This window comes from Colobus angolensis, unplaced genomic scaffold (genome assembly GCF_000951035.1).
Source record: "Colobus angolensis palliatus isolate OR3802 unplaced genomic scaffold, Cang.pa_1.0 Scaffold58, whole genome shotgun sequence".
In the NCBI taxonomy this organism is placed as follows: Eukaryota; Metazoa; Chordata; class Mammalia; order Primates; family Cercopithecidae; genus Colobus; species Colobus angolensis.
The window spans coordinates 12,264,581-12,279,591 of NW_012119376.1; the positions used below are offsets into that span (position 1 = coordinate 12,264,581).

A 15,011-nucleotide genomic window follows, 5' to 3' on the forward strand; every position below is an offset into this window, starting at 1 on the left:
CACAAGAACAGCATGGGGTAAATCTGTCCCCCAGGATCCAATCACCTCCCACCAGATCCCTCCCCAAATGTTGGGAATTACAATTCAACATGAGATTTGGGTGGGAACACAGAGCCAAACCGTACCATACACTAAGTCTAACACCTACCTATTTTTTCAGTATTGTGAGTAATAAAGTAAAAAAATTATCAATAACTATTAAAATGAAAGCTATGTTTTAAAATAATAACAACCAGAGAACTCAAGCAAAGTAAAAATGAGTAAATAAATAAACCCCTCATTGTACTGAGCAGCCCACTGAGACCCCACACAAAAATCACCAATAACATGGAGTCTGTGATATGACTAAACTTTCCCTGGTATTCTGGAGCAAAAATTAGAGACAAGATGAAGTCACTGTTGCTGAAAATGGTAAGGGTTAATAATGATATTGATTTAGTTCATTGACTAGTTACGGCTCATCAATTTAATGGTGGAGCAATGGCATCTGTGCTCAATCTAATGGCTTTATGTTTATCTGTTCTCCTCAAACCTCTTCAGAAACAAATCAATCTTGACTCCCCAGTTAAACACAATTTTTCAAATACAAATGTGCTATTTAACTCCCCAAATATTATACTTTTAAAGCTGGCTCTGAAAAATAAAACAGAGGTTAACAAATATGAATGATGAATATAGTTCTAGTACATAGGATTCTAATACATAGAGTTTTTTATTTCTCATTTTCAAAATAAAACTTATATAAAGAAAACAAAAATACATCCCTTGAGCTGGATTGTCTTGTGGCACCTTGGAACCATTTCCACTCCCTCCTTTGCTCTTTCCTCTACTGCAGGAGCTTCAGGCCTGAGTACATTACCCAGATGTCCTAGATACTGGGCTCACATTGGAGGTCGGCAAATCAGTGGTACCTGTGTGAGTTACATGGCAGAAGGGAAGAAGGGTTATAAGGTCTCCCATGATGGAGGGAAATCACATCGGCTTCAGCAGAGGACAGATCTGATAATTTTGCTCCCATTTCCTGGAAACAACGCTACTTCAGGACTACAGTCCATCAGGCCATCAGTGGTGGCTCTCTGAGATTCCTGCCCTTCCCGATTTCCTGAAGAGTAGCAGTGGTTTCCTTGACTTTTGTGCACTCTGCTCTTACAATGATTTTGTAAATCTTTGATTGCCTCTGTTAAATCCCTTCCCACTTGAACATCTTAGAGCAGATTCTGTTTTCCTCTCTAATTGAGACTGATACAGAGGTTGGTACCAAAGGTAAAGACTAGCAGAATCTTCTCCTAACTTTGGACTGACGCAGGGGTTTCCTGGCTCTTCTGGGGCTCCACCTTCCCATCAGGTGTGGCCATGCACCCAAGAGCTGGCCAAAGGAATGGGAGTAGAAACCAGGTTCCCTCCTCCAGCCTGGCGCTTACAAACCTGCCAGATGTCACCCACTTTTCTTTCCCCAGCACCTGCTGAATGGAGCTGACTCCTGAGGAGAACAGAGTTCATGATGGAGAAGCTGCATGTTCCCGATTGGGTATAGAACTCCTCTATTTTTGCTTCCCACCCCTTGAAATCTTCACTAGAATAGGAAGAGCAATGTTTTATTGTGAGAAACCACTGAAATATTGTGATTTTTTATAGCAATTATCCTACTCCAATTAATGTATTGTCCTTGAAAGTAGGGACTATGTATTAGTCCATTTGGACTGCTATAATGGACTAAGACCAGATACTTTGTACACAACAGAAATGAAGTTCCCAGATTTCTGGAGGCTGGGAATTCCAAGATCAAGAGTCTGGCAGATTCTGTATCTGGCAGGGTCTGCTTTCTGGCTCATAGATGGTGCTTTGTTGCTTTGTCCTCACATGGTAGAAGAGGCAAGGTGGCTCTCTGGGGCCTTTTTTATAAGGGCACCAATCCTATTGTTCTCATGATTCAATTACCTCCCAAAGGCTTCATTTCCTAACACCATCATATTGGTGATTACCTTTTATCACATGAGTCTTGCGAGGACCCAAACATTTAGATCCTGGCAGACCATATGCCACAATTTTTGTTTTTCCCATGGATCTAAGTATGTATCTCTGTATATGCATATGTGTATATATACACATATATATACACAAGTATATATTTAATAGATAGTAAATGCTTGCTTTGTGAAAGAAGAAAATAAAAGAAAAAGATAAATGTATTTAAATAAGGATAGTTTAACAATTGGGTGATCATTGGAGAAGGCTAGCTTCAATCTATAGTAGTGATTATTATGTCACATGTGTTTGAATGAGAAGAATGTACTAGTCTTCCAGGTTGTGTGGGATGTTATGGCTGAAGGCAAAAGTCAGTAAATATAACAGAGAGGTTGAAAGCACAGACACTGGGTTCAAACCTGCTCTGTCACTTACTAGCTGATTATTTTGGAAAAGATACTTAGACTCTTGGGGTTTCAGTTTATTTATCCATCCATTTCTTCTGGGAATGATACTCACAGTGTAACTGTCATAGGGCTGCTGTGTGGGTTCCATGATTTTACATTTTTAGAGTACTGTGAAGAGTGCCTGGCACATCATATTGTGTTTGTTAGTATTGAATATAAAAATATTAACAGATAGCCCAAGTTCTCTTGGTTTTGGCCATATTTTATGCTGTTTCTTTTCTATAATATCCTCCCCTCCTACATTGCTTTTGTACTGGTTGACATAGAGTCCTATTTAATAGAGTGATAGAAAAACATGTGCTTTTTCCTCATCTTTACAGTGTTTAGATGTATTCTGGTTTGTCAGAATTCTTGATTAGAGTCAATAACAGTTTCTTATCTCAGACTTATCATTATTGCATTCTGTTCAAGTCAACAGTAAATTTCCTTTTTCTTTCACAACAGCTTTAAAACTTAGTAAGGGTTTAATTTTGTCTTATGATTTTTGAAGACCTCCTGGAAATCTTTTAGCAATTCGGGGTTTTATAGCCTGAAAATATCATGGCCTGTGCCACAGATTTCTCTTTCTCTTTGTATTTTGTGTGTAATACGCAGCCAATGTCCCTGCTTGCTGTACCACTTTTCTCTCAGTTGCATGTTGTCACATTAAGTATGTCTAACTTGTTTGCCCACCACTACTTTATTCATCACACTCTCAGTTTTCCTTTCCTCCCTTTACTAATGCTGGATGCCCAACTCACTGACTTTTATGTCTTTCAGTTTCTCTGTGTTCCCATCTGTATATTCACACACACAGCTGTGATTTTCTTCTCCTGTCACACCTACTTTTTTGCTGAAATCAGCCATGTGTTCTCAGTAAAGCTTTCATACGCCCTCCAAAAGAACTTTTTAATGTAATGTGTAGTCTTTTGTCACTGCAGTGAACAGCACTTACAAAATGCTGTTTTTAATTTGTGCTGCAGAGCTCAAATGCATCATGTTCCTCTCTGAATTAGAGATAATGACCAGGTCAACTATCCAATATTATGACAACCTCCAACTAAATATCACTTCTCCCTCCACCTCCACCCACCCAATACAGTCATATAAAGGCATATAAGTCAGTGGAGTGTAGGAAGAATCTTCAGGAAGACGGCATGCCTTTGATACCAGTTTGTTGCTGTCCTTTTTATCTTTAAAATAGAGTGACACACACATTAAGACCCTTAAACCAAATGCTGTGTCTTTCTTCTTTGATTAGAAAGAATCTTTACTAGAATTTTGTCATTGCTTATTCCTGAATTCAAAAGACAAAGAATAGCTTATGATGAAGAGACCAATACTTAGTGTTCTATATGCAAGGTTCTTGGTGGAGTTTACAAAGTAGACCCTTTACAAATTACAATGTTTTCTAAAGAAGTTATTTATTAAGAGAGCAGTTGTTAAATGTGTCCGTACCTTGCATTAGTTTGGTGTTGTCTTTAGGGGCTCCAGTGTCTTGGAATTGCAGACAGAGTTGGGCCACAAAGAAGAGGAGTGGGTAAGGGTAGAGACGAACACAGAGATACACAACGGAAGACTTTTTGCAGCATCTGTGTTCATTAAATCTATCCTAAATGGAACAAACTAGGCCCCCAAGCAAGGTCCCACCTTGGGGATGGCTCTGACCTCTCTAACATTCTAATATCACTGCAGTTTGTCTTCAGTCTCTTCCCATCAGGGCTTTGGCAAGGCCCTTCAGGCCCTTTCTCGTCATTCTCTGAGGCTCCCTTGCCTTGCTTCCTCCCACTGGCTTCCCGGCATCCCCTTGGCTGCACCCTGTCCTGTCTGGGCTTCAAGGTCACGTGTTCTAAGTCTTTCTCCCCCACCTCCCACTTCCCCACATTGCTCCCATCGCGTTTTATTATCCTCTCAGCTTCTTACTCATTTAATAGTTTGTTGAGAGAAAGAATGAGATCTGATTTATCCTTTCTGCATATAAAACAGGGATATCCTGCAGGGGTATAGTACAGTGCAAAGGTTCAATATATGTCTGGTAGGAAGAATGAATATTGACCCTGTGCCTCAAGATCTTGCTGGCTTATGGGCTGACTGATAAAATGTACGTGAGTAAGAACGCACCTGTGATTTAGCCTTCCTTGAACATATTTAAATACTTTTATTGTTAAAAAATAAACATGCTTATTTTGAAAACTTCAACAAAACAGAACTATATGAAGTAGAGACCCTCTTTTCTGTTTTTCCTCTAGTCCACTGCTCAGAGAGATCCATTATTGGTGTGTAATCTGAGCACTCTGATAATGATGCACTTCTGTGCACAATCACACAAACACATTTATAATATATGAGTTGCTGTAGATTTATCTATCCATCTATCTATCCATCTATCCTTTATTTGAACAACTATGAAGAAATGCATGACAATCTTGCCCATGTTCTTCAACAGTGAATATGGCACCTGACCTTTCCTTATGACTCATGCTTATCTATATGAACACCTATCACGACACAGCAGTGATTGAGAGCCTCACACTTGCTGAAATCCTGTGATGCCCCCTAAACCTGTAGAGTCTATAAAGGTTCTTCACCCAGTGATGACAGAGAGAGCTGTATTTTTTCCTATGCCTGATTTCAGCATTTCTCCAACTCCTGCTTAACTCTCAGTTGTTCTTTTTGCTGCTTTCAGTTGCTTGCTTCTTTCCTTCTAATTTGTTGTCCATAATTTATTACATTTGCAAATTAGGTTACCAGTCTTGCTAGAGATGTACATAAAGTGAAGGTGAAGAAGTTCTAAGAGAGGGCTTCAGAGGGTTCTTTTCTAAATCAGATGCGCATACCTTTGGGCATGGCCTTTGTGATTCAAGAGTTACATGCAGAAGAGTTCCATGTCAGGTTGCTGACAGGTGAGATCAGCCAAAGCAACCGAGACCTGGTGTTCAAAAGTGTCCCTACCACAGGGCTCGGCTCTAAACTGCAGAGTGTTGCTGGTTGACAAGACAGAGAATCATACTGCGACCTAAAAAAAAGGCTTACAAAAACAACAACAAAATAAACTTTCTTCCTATCAGCCACAGGATAGCTTAAATCTTGGAGTGATGTGAATTGTGAGAGTAACTAAGAACTATCAGCTTTAACATACAGACATATTACAGGCGAAAGAAAATAAAGGGTTGGGGGAAAGGGGAGAAAGCCCTGTCAGTAGCTTTGAGCTGCCTTATTTTTTTAAATGAAAAAATTGTTACAAATGGGTTCTTCAGCATATGTTATTAATTTCATTATCCTGGCTTCTTGCCAGTTAAGCATCAAGCCCTGGTTTTTGTGATTTCAGTTGCAACTAGTAAAACTCATGAGGGCATTAACAGAAACAGACAAGAGAACATTTTTTCAAATCCACTGCAAGTGACTATTTTAAAGGCTTTTATTTCATAAAACTAGTTGGAACATTTGTTTTTGTTGATGAGAAGAATTATGCTTTCCAAAAATATGATATTTCCAGCCTATACCAGCCTTATTTAAAAGACTTTGAATAAATTATTGATGCTGGCAAGTAAAATATATTTATGTTATGTTTTAGAATGTATAAAACTTTGTAAATGTTCATAAAAGTCTTACTTTTTACCTTTTACTGCACTACATAGTTTTTTAAAACAATAATAAAGAACATTATAAAAACAAAAATGCTTTTCTTCTAGATGAAGATATTATGATAAATACTTTGAGAGCAGAAAGGCAAATGCAGTATTAAAATTTCATCATGAAGACTCTTTATTATACCTTTTGAAATAGTGCAATTCTATTATTAAAGGGCATTATCCATGTCACACAAAACACCCAGGAATTAGCATCTACCTTACTCTTTAAGCCAACATTTATTGAGTGCCAATTATCAACCAAGCACTTTAATAATACTACCTTGTTGTTTATCCAGCACACATTTCATACCAGGCAATGTGTTAAGTGTTTTATATAGAGTCTTTTAAAAGAAATATCTACAAACCTTTGAACCAGGTATTTCTAGCCCCAATTACAAATAAGAAACTAAAATCAGAGACAGTTTGTCTTGCCCAAGGTCTCATTGCTAATAAATGTGCATAAGGAATTCTAATCCTTAGGGAATATTTAACTCTAAGTTTTAGGGCGACCAACAGTTCTGGTTTGCCTGGCACTGAGGAGTTGCATAGGATAAGGGATTTTTAGTACTATAGCTGGAAAATGTCTAGATCCTCCACAATGGGTTGGTCACCCTATTAGAATCTGTCATTTTACCTGCTGTGCTGTCCAAACTTGCCCTGCCCTGCTCCTCCTGCTTTCTTCCTTCAAAGTCCGTCAATTGTCTGAATGATGCATTATTTTTCCTTTCTTTTAACCTTGAGCAATAGTCCTCACACCCCTTCATATTTTCAAATTTGAAAATCCTTCTAAGAACCAGGACATTTTAAATTAATATATCCATTCACAGATGCATTCATTCCTTTGTTCAACAATGATTTATTGAATACTTTCCATATGGCAGACTCAGGGGTTACAATGGTAAACCAAGTCTGATTCTTGCGGTGCTTACATGGATGGGAGCAGGGACAGATAAGAAACAGATAAGTATACTCTACATCTGCTGGTGATTGAGGTTTGTGAAGCAGAGCAAGACAATGGAATGAGATCAGGCTTGTTTTGTAATTTCATATGCTGTAATCAGGGAAGGTGTCTCTGATGAGGTGACCTGTGAGCAGTATTGAGATACAAGGGAGCATGGTATGGAGGTCATCAGGTGGCGCAGAGCCAGCGGAGGGAGCAGGGTTGGTTCAAGTAGGACCTCCCAGGCTCTACTAAGGAAATTGTTGGGAGGAAGTTGTGTATGAATGTGAGGTCCACTCTTTTTTTTTTCTGTTTCCCTTTCTTTGTGTAGAAGGCATAAAAGCAGAGTATGGAACCCGAAGAAGGCTTCCTTGAAATTTTCTACTTTGCAATTTAGCCCTGCTGACTAAGATCAGGTTAGAAGTTAGGACTGGAGAAGTAGAAATAGCCAGATGGTGATGGAAAAGAATTATGCTTAAAGTCTCATATTCCCGATCTTTATTGTGATTCTCAATGTACAACTTGGAATTGATGAAACTCAGTCATGTGAGCTGATACTTTCTTGAGTCCCTAAATCAAATAAGACAGTTATTAATAGTAAGCAAGTTCTCAGATTTTTTTGGTTCTAAGGTTTTAGCTGAGTGAAAGTATTAATAATAATGACAATAATCACATAAATAACTTGCATTTGAATAGTGATTTATAATTCTCAATGCATTTTTCTTAGCATTATCATTTATTCCTCACAAAACCCAATGGGGTAGGCAGCAAACATATTAGCAATACCATTTTATACATGATAAGTTTAAATTCTCAAAAGTAAAAGTTAGGTGATTTGTCCAAAGCCATATTTGTAGAAGTCGATGGGGCCAGGACTGCAACACAGACTTTATTCTTCGTTCAGTACATCCATGTATATTCTCCATGTTATTTTAAAGTGATGTTTCTATTTGGAAACTGTAAACTAAGGGAAAAGTGTCAAGTCTAGAAGTACATGTTTCCTTTGCCAACATCAAGCACCATTCCACTGCCACGCTGCAGTGACTTAATCCATTCTGCTGTCAGGTTGAGTGTTCTGCTCATTGTGAAAAACTTCTTCGTGATCTGAAAGGTGAGATGGCAGTTGAAGGTTCTTATTCTCACTCTGCTCCCAACTGTCTTCTGATCATCTTTTAATTCCCATTTACGTAGTGGAGGACTAGGGGAGAGGTGGGAATGGTTAATTGGTACCAAAAACACTTAGAAAGCGTGAATAAAACCTACTAGTTGGTAGCACAACAGGGTGATTACAGTCAATAATAACTTTATTGTACATTTTTAAATAACTTAAAAAGTGTACTTGGAATGTTTGTAACTCAAAGGATAAATGCTTGAGGAGATGAACGCATCTTCAAGATTTCCTTATTTCACATTGTATGCCTGTGTCAAAACATTTCATGTATCCCATAAATATATACACCTGCTATGTGCCCAAAAACTTAAAAATAAAAAACTAAGTAAATTCTCATTTCTCTTTCTTTCTGGGCACTATGTAGTCTAGATGAAAGTAGACCTCTTATCAGCCCTTTTTTTTTATCTCTATCTCAACCCAGGAAATATTAAAATATTATTTCAAACACATTGGTCTCAATTTAGACCAACCTCAAATTTTACTTACCCTTTAAAAAATTGTTTGATTCTAACCCTTCTTCAAATTACTTTCCAGACTCTCTAATTTTCACACCCAACCTTCTTTTAAAAAATATATTCCCTATCTTCTTTCTTTTTCATCCTGCTCTTGCTTTAATCATTTCATTAAATATTGTCATTTTTGCCAAATTGTCTTCTTTCTTCCCATCCTCAGAGACTGCCAAAGCTTTCAGCCTTCCTTGTCTTTTGCACTGAACTCACCTATCCCTAGTGCTCCTATTCCCAGTTTTCTTTCCAATCCAATCTTTCCTCACATTGCTGCAGAATGTTCTTTCCAGCCCAAACTGATTCTGACATTCTCCAATGCAAAGCAAACTCTGTTGACTTCCACGACCTGCAATATGTAATCCAAATTCCTTAACTTGGCACACAAGACCCATCACAAGCTGGTCCAAACCTCATTTTTGAACTTTATTTCCTGCCTCAATCATTCTTTCTCCTTTCATGGCTCCTTGCAGGTGCAAATGCTATTTCTTTTGCCTGGTAAATGCTCATTCATCCTCTAACACCCAGCTCAAGGGTCACCTTCTCCCATTCCCCTGTGTGATTCCAAAGTATGTTGATTATACCCTTTCAACAGTTCTCACCATATGGCAACACTGTTTTTCCATTTATGTGTCTGTCTCCCCAACTATGCTGTGTTTTGCTCACTGCTTGGCACATAGTAGGTTCTTTATAAACTTTTCAGTAAGTATTGATATGAATAAAGAAATTCATGAATGAAGTAAGGGAAGTAGGTAATGTTATAAATATCAACACTTATGTCCTTTTTTTATTCACCACGAGGGAATAAAAGTTCAACGTTACAATAAATAACTTATATGAAAGTGTGTGTGTGTGTGTGTGTATACACACATTTGTCTCAGTAACTATTCCCTAAGTGTGTTTCAACTACTGTAGTTTTAACAGCTGTCATATATGTAAATATTGCAATAAATTTGAGGTTGCAGTTTTATGGCACTGAAGTGAAAATGAAAAATTCCAGTGAAACACTAGACTGCAGCAGTATCATAGAGGCTAAACATTACATAACACTATCACAAGATGTAAAACCATGTGCAGTCATGAACCTCTTTTAACCTCTTATAAAAATGCACTGTTAAGGGATTAATAACATAGCTTCTATAAGATATAAAAAGATAGATATAAGATGTAAATAAGATATAAAATGATAGGAGCATATCACAAAAAAGTAGATAAAATTGGATCAAGAAAACTAAATATTCAATAATACGTAAAAATTATTTCTCTTTATTCTTTTATCTTTTCAAATTTATCTGTAACATACATGTATTATTTTAATAATGGGAAAGACAAGTAAAAAATAGTGTGCTTACATAACTATAAGCTCTTTAAGTCAAAGAAACAATTTAACCAGTGGTCAAATAAAATTTTTAGCTACTTTGCTATTTCAATGTTATCATTAACAAATTTAATGTTTTTATATTTCTTTAAAAATAAGATTGTTTTCTTCTAATTTTAAGAATAGCTTATTTGTTGTGGTGAATATCTAAAGGACAAAAAATTTAAATTACTCATAATTACACTACCTACAGCAAGTGGAATTATGGCTTATTGACTAATTGTTTCAATATATCTTCCTTATTCAGCCATATAGCATATACATTTCTGTGTCCTTCTTTTATTTTAACCTATTAGTCTGTCTGAATTTCTGATTATTTCCTTAGGAAAGTTAGTCTTTGTATAGAGATGATTCCCAAATTTACATCTCCAGTCCTGACCTTTCCACTGAGTTCCAAATACAAGCTCACATATAAAACTTCTTCCTTAATGGCTTCAGGCATTTCAAAATCTAGCAGGCATCTCAAAGTCAATCAGGCCAAAGCAACAACTGACTCCCCCTGCCACATTTCCCTGTTGAAACTCTCCCTCCCAAGTGTTCCCATGTCATAAAAGAACCCCAACGCGGGTAGGCCCAGTTGCTTAGGTCAGTAATCCATGGGTCATTCTTAATCTCTCTCCTTGCAGCTTCCTCCATCCAAGAGCTATAAGCACCCCATTCAAAATGTGCCCTTCAAAGCTTTTAATCTCTCCTGGTGCCTGCCACACTCCCGTGTAGTCTCCATCATCTCGTCCCCAGACTGCTTCAGTAATCTTCTCATTATCCTTTCTACTTGCAATCCTGCCACCCTGTGAAACCTGTTCAAGAGTACACTACAATATGAATTATTTTGACTTGTAATACGACTGGAAAATATCAGTCATCACACTGAGACTGAGAGCTAAGCCTAGAGACATGCTATCTAAGGGCCATGCCTCCCCTTTGAGCTCTTCCCATGAGTACTTTGCAGGTAAATGTTTAAAAAGTGGGAGTAATAAAAGTCCTGGTTTGTAGCATTTGCTGATTACTCTGGTGTACATACTCCTCTGGTATAAATACTTACTGATTTCAAGCTACTAGTGTGATGTCACTGACCATGGAATTGAAAAGAGATGTTTGTAATTAGCTCTTAGAGGCAGTATGAGGATTTTTGCATGAATGTTCAGCAAGGATATTGGTCTAAAATTTTCTTTTTTTGTTGTATCTCTGTCAGGCTTTGGTATCAGGATGATGTTGGCCTTGTAAAATGAGTTAGGGAAGATTCCCTCTTTTTCTGTTGATTGGAATAGTTTCAGAAGGAATGGTACCAGCTCCTCCTTATACCTCTGGTAGAATTCGGCTGTGAATCCATCTGGTCCTGGATTTTTTTGGTTGGTAGGCTATTAATTATTGCCTCAATTTCAGAGCCTGCTATTGGTCTATTCAGGGATTCAACTTCTTCCTGGTTTAGGCTTGGGAGAGTGTAAGTGTCCAGGAAATTATCTATTTCTTCTATGTTTTCTAGTTTATTTGCGTAGAGGTGTTTATAGTATTCTCTGATGGTAGTCTGCATTTCTGTGGGGTCGGTGGTGATATTCCCTTTATCATTTTTTATTGCATCTATTTGATTCTTCTCTTTTCTTCTTTATTAGTCTTGCTAGCAGTCTATCAATTTTGTTGATCTTTTCAAAAAACCAGCTCCTGGATTCATTGATTTTTTGGAGGGTTTTTAGAGGCAGTATGAACAGACCAGAGCACATCACTGAGACCTAGCACACTGGGTCTTTTTGTTCCCAATGCACACTCTTCTGCTTTAGAGCCTTTGCATCTCTTCCACCAGGACCACACGTGGCTGGTTACATATTGTTATTCGATTATCAGCTGAAATATCACCTGTGGCAATTAATTTGATGAGTCAACTTGGGTAGGCTACAGTGCTCACTTGCTTGGTCAAATAAGAGCAAGACTAACTTGCTTGGTCTTCATGACTGTGAAGATAAATTTTAGATGTGATTAGTCAGTAAACATTGAGTAAAGCATCTCATCCTCCATAATGTGAGTGAGCCTCATCCAACAGTTGAAGACCTTAAGAGAAAAGACTGAGGTCCCTGAAGAAGAAGAAATTCTGCCTGCAGACTGATTTCAGACACAGTAGTGCAACATCACTCCTTCCTTGGGTTTCCAGCCTCCTGGTCTGGTCTGCCCTGCAGATTTCAGACTTTCCTGCTCCCACAATCATGTGAGTCAATTTCTTTTTTTTTTTTTTTTCTGAGACAGAGTCTCTCTCTGTCGCCCAGGCTGGAGTGCAGTGGTGGGATCTCGGCTGACCGCAAGCACCATCTCCTGAGTTCATACCATTCTCCTGCTTCAGCCTTCCAAGTAGCTGGGACTACAGGTGCCTGCCACCAGAGTAATTTCTTAAAACAAACCTTTTACTGTCTCTGTTTCTCTCTCTCTACACTACATATATATATGTACTTAAGTGTGCTAACTATCTATCCATCTATGTATCTATCTGTTTATCCATCTAGAGAGATGTATACACATTCTACTGGTTGTTTTTCTGGAGAACCCTCACTAATACATCACCTCTTCAAAGAGAGTTTGCCTGACATTTCCTGGTCACTCTTTAACATATTACTCCAATTTATTTTCTTCACTCTACGTATCACTTTCTATAATATCTTACTTATTTGTTTATGTACATGGCTATTGTCTGTTCTCTCCTGGCCCCACTAGAATTAAAGTACTATAAGAACAAGTACCTGGCCTGCCTTGTTAATTGCTGTATCTCTCATCTTCTTTGCCTGTCACAAAGTGGTGTTTTTCAAAAGTTTGGTCAATGAGTAATGCTAAGAAATGTAGTTGGGGATCAAAGAAGATATTTTTTAAAATGTAAGACTCTTGGTACTTTAAATGGTTTATAGAAAGCTTGTATCAGTTAAAACTGTCATCAGTGTCAGTATTAGAGTGACTATCTCAATATTCTCTCATTTACATCCTGCATTACTATTTTGGACAAGTTCTGCTAATATAACAAACCCCTTAACCATCCCTTATGTCCTACTAGTCCACTGCTCAAAAGAATATCTTCAGGTTAGGCAACCTGACATACACATGTGTCCCATAGCATGATACAAAACACCTCTTTACTTTCCTTCTAAGTGACCAACTATTTCCTTCCAAATGACTCAACTGAAATGAGGCTATTTCAGACAGACATTAGAGAGTCATCCTCCCTTTCCCACTATCTCAGTTTTATTTCTTTCTCTCCATCCTAGCCCTGGGGTCAAAGAGGGATCTCCAGTAGCGTTGCAATCCTGCAAAATAGGAGGGAATCAAGAAAAACAGTTCCTCCAGACCTAGGCTCACAGCAAAACATTAACACAGCAATTAACCTGCTCTTATAACATGGTACTTGTTCTCTGTCTCTTCCCTATACTTGAAGAGTAGCTGGTTATTGTAGCTCTGTATTACATTTTTAATAACCAGTAAAGCAAGCCCCCCAGAATACCTCTTCAAGCATTTCTTTGATTTTTTATCTTTTTTTTATTCTCAGACTACAGTCTCAGAAGGGAGATTGGGTGAGTAAACCCCTCTAGTACAGGGTTGGGCTGGCAGGTGGGATGGAGGATGTGTGAAATGTCGTTGTACCTCCCCTTGGCCCCTCTAATCCAGGAGACAAAGTGATATCTCATTTTAAGTTGGTAACATGTTTTATTATATTTATTAGTGACATATATTTTCCTCATCTGTGAGCTCTTATTTACAGGCACTTGGACTTTTTTCCTATTGGCAAACTTACTGGTTGGCATGAGCTCTATTTAATGACATAACCCTTTGTCATTTTTCTGAAAATACTTTTTGAGTTTATTGCTGACCCCTTAATTTTGCTTACGAAAGGATTTAATGTATCACAGTTTGGGCTTTTTATATTGACTTTTTTCTTCTTTAGTGATTACTTCTTCTTATGAAATCTGGAATTATATTATTATTTACATAAATTTTCATTTTATTTTTGACATTTTTAATTTATCTGAAATGTGTTTGGTTATAATATTTAAACATAGTTGATTTAATCCACTGTTACAGCAGCATTCATTATATATCTTTGCAACTTTTTTGATTTTTCAATTGTATTTTTATTTAATGATTTCATTTGGTTTATTGGAGTTTTGTTTGTTTGCTTATTGTTATTTGCAGTGGTGCTGTTGTCATATAGAAAATACTTATCATAATTAGGATTTGTTTCTAGTTTTTTTTTCCTATTTCTTGAATCTGCCTTTTGGTTCTTGAATCTAAACCACTCTGCCTTGTTAATGTAGCCCTGTATTACATTTTTAATAACCAATAGATCAAGCCCCAGAATATCTCTTCAGACATTTCTTTGATTTTTTTATCTTTTATTCTTTTATTATAAGCATCTTTAATAGGTGCTTATGAACTCAAGAAAATCCCACTAGGAGTTCCACTGTCATACACAATATCTAGAACCTAATATGAGAAAAATGTCTCCCTTTAAAATGTCAAGGCTGTTATCTGGCAACATGAAAAGATGACTGATTCTTAATTAAACTTAAAAAATTATGGTAAACAGGTTAAATGAATAGATGATAGGTGAAAACTACAGAGAAAATTTTGAGTAAATACCTGATTTCTGGATCCAAGGCCATAATACCAATCTCTCCATCTCCCATCTTCACACAATTGAACATTCTGATTCTTAATGAGCACATGTTCTTTGTGATGAAAAAGATTTTGTCTTCTTTCAACACTCAGTTGTATATGCTACACATTCAGATCCCTGAAGTAAATTTTTGACCTTGCATCTACAACATAGTATGCATGAAAAATTCATTTCAACTTTCATTTGAAGTGTGAAGGAAGCATTATATATCTTATAATACAGCAGGGAGATTACCAAAGGAAAGAGGAAAATGATCAAATTAAGCAAATCTTATAACTCTCTTCTTTAAACAGAGGGGTAAACCAAAGCTAAAAGCATTCCAATGCATGAC

The 15,011-nt window shown here is 37.2% G+C and overlaps 1 long non-coding RNA gene across 1 annotated transcript; it reads right to left on the reverse strand.

The window, feature by feature from the left end:
- Nucleotides 1–7,860: 7,860 nt before the first annotated feature.
- Nucleotides 7,861–14,791, reverse strand: LOC105526205. The gene is made up of 2 exons (XR_001004050.1): nucleotides 14,644–14,791; nucleotides 7,861–8,181 (listed from the first exon to the last, which is right to left on the reverse strand). It is a non-coding gene; the product is annotated as an uncharacterized LOC105526205 (long non-coding RNA).
- Between the last annotated feature and the right edge of the window lie 220 nt (nucleotides 14,792–15,011).